Source organism: Eurosta solidaginis, chromosome 1 (assembly GCF_040869045.1).
Source record: "Eurosta solidaginis isolate ZX-2024a chromosome 1, ASM4086904v1, whole genome shotgun sequence".
Classification (NCBI taxonomy): Eukaryota; Metazoa; Arthropoda; class Insecta; order Diptera; family Tephritidae; genus Eurosta; species Eurosta solidaginis.
The window spans coordinates 262,760,686-262,763,556 of NC_090319.1; positions in this window are offsets into that span (position 1 = coordinate 262,760,686).

The window sequence follows — 2,871 nt, forward strand, 5'->3', positions numbered from 1 at the left end:
TGCCACTTACCTACGGCAAATTTACGGCAAATTCGTGTGCAAGAAAAATTTTCCTAGCTGGTCTCTAAGGTGGTTTTCCGAGGGTGGCACGCTAACTTCACGTGAAGTTGGCGTGCCACCCTGTATTTTCTAAAATATGGCCACGGCAAATTTTTTTGTTTCACGGATAAATTACGGCAAATTCACGGCAATTTTCCCAATAGGTAATTTTTTTCCACGTAAAAGTTGTCTTGCCAACTTCAGAGAGGTAATACAAAGTGAGTTCAGATAAGTACGTGAACTGAGTTTAGTAAAGATATATCGATTTTTGCTCAAGTTATCGTGATAACGACCGACCGGAAGGACAGACGGTCGACTGTGTATAAAAGCTTTGCGTGGCTTTAGCCGATTTCGCCCTTTTTCACAGAAATAAGTTATCGTCCTAGAATCTAAGCCCCTACCAAATTTCACAAGGATTGGTAAATTTTTGTCCGACTTATGGCATTAAAAGTATCCTAGACAAATTAAATGAAAAAGGGCGGAGCCACGCCCATTTTGAAATTTTTATTTTTGTATTTTGTTGCACCATATCATTACTGGAGTTTAATGCTGACATAATTTACTTATATAATGTAAAGATATTAAATTTTTTGTTAAAATTTGACTTTAAAAAAATTTTTTTTTTATTTTGCTAATTTTTATTAAGCATACATATAGTAATACGAGTAACGTTCCTAACAAATTTCATCATGATATCTTCAACGACTGCCAAACTACAGATTGCAAAATTTTAAATTACCTTTTACAAATTTTCTATTCTGCGCCATAAGTTCAACTCACCTATCAAGTTTCATCGCTTTATCCGTCTTTGGTAATGATATGAATGAATAGCGATCTGAGATGAGTGCTCAGGAACCTACATACCAAATTTCATCAAGGTACCTCAAAATTTACTCAAGTTATCATGTTAACGGACGGACGGACGGACATGGCTCAATCAAATTTTTTTTCGATCCTGATGATTTTGATATATGGAAGTCTATATCTATCTCGATTCCTTTATACCTATACAACCAACCGTTATCCAATCAAAGTTAATATACTCTGTGAGCTCTGCTCAACTGAGTATAGAAATTATAGTTATAGTTATAGTATTTTATAACAATCTATCATTTCTTATTTTGGAACATGAGCTGTCATAAATAAGCTGATACCAGTTTTGAGGAACCCTCTAAATATTAACACGTGTTGCAGATTTATTGTTTACGAAACAGCCGCTTAAAGAGAATCTAATAACCCAATAATGAAGTTTCAGTAAAATTGTGAATGCTGTATAGTCAAAACAGAGCAGAGAGATAAATATTTAAGAATGAGTATTTCGAAAAGGGCATTTTTTATCAAATTGAGCATGCGCTAATTTGAGTGACTCTTATTGAGTTGAGTGTTGAAGCAAACATATGTGTAGTTAATCAAAGTAAAACTAAATTTAACTCAACATAATCATAAGAAAAATAGCTCTAAAGTCATAAGACTATGGCAAATGGCAAGTTGTACTTAAGGTAAGGTTTTAAGTATTTGATCGATGAGTTTTAAAGTCGTGGAAGGATCGAAAAAGACCTATTATCATCGAAGATTTCTATAAGAGTTTGGAGGCATAACTTACTAAAAATTTTAGGTTTGTAATACTGGAAGTGTTTGACACCATTCCGCCACAACGTCTGATTAGAATACCAATGGTCCACAGAATCAGCTGGCTATGCTTTATTGATTGGAAGTGGTCCCACGCATCCTGGGATCAATATTTTTTAGCCATTTTTTACTCGCTGTCACTTTCACTCTGTCACCCACGCCAATTATTTTTATACTCAGTTGAGCACAGCTCACAGAGTATATTAAGTTTGATTGGATAACTGTTGGTTGTACAGGTATAAAGGAATCGAGATAGATATAGACTTCCTTATATCAAAATCATCAGGATCGAAAAAAATTTGATTAAGCCATGTCCGTCCGTCCGTCCGTCCGTTAACACGATAACTTGAGTAAATTTTGAGGTATCTAGGTTCCTGAGCACTCATCTCAGATCGCTATTTAAAATAACCATATCGGAATATAACCACGCCCACTTTTTCGATATCGAAAATTTCGAAAAACCTAAAAAGAGCAATAATTTATTACCAAAGACAGATAAAGCGATGAAACTTGGTAGGTGAGTTGAACTTATGACGAAGAATGGAAAATTAGTAAAATTTTGGACAGCGGGCGTGGCACCGCCCACTTTTAAAAGTAGTAGTTTAAAAGTTTTGCAAGCTGTAATTTGGCAGTCGGTGAAGATATCATGATGAAATTTGGCAGGAACGTTACTCCTATTACTATATGTACGCTTAATGAAAATTAGCAAGATCGGAGAAGGACCGCGCCCACTTTTAAAAAAAAAAAATTTTTTAAAGTAAAATTTTAACAAAAAATTTAATATATTTACAGTATATAAGTAAATTATGTCAACATTCAACTCTAGTAATGATATGGTACAAAAAAATACAAAAAATAAAGAAAATTTCAAAATGGGCGTGGCTCGGCCCTTTTTCATTTAGTTTGTCTAGGATACTTTTAATGCCATAAGTCGAAAAAAATTTTCCCCATTCTTTTGAAATTTGGTAGGAGCATAGATTTTATGACGCTAACTGTTTTCTGTAAAAATGGGCGAAATCGGTTGAAGCCACGCCCAGTTTTTATACATAGTCGTCCGCCTGTCCTTCCGCATGGCCATTAACACGATAACTTGAGCAAAAATCGACATATCTTTACTGAATTTAGTTCACGTACTTATCTGAACTCACTTTATCTTGGTATAAAAAATGAACGTAATCCGACTATAACCACGCCCACTTTTTC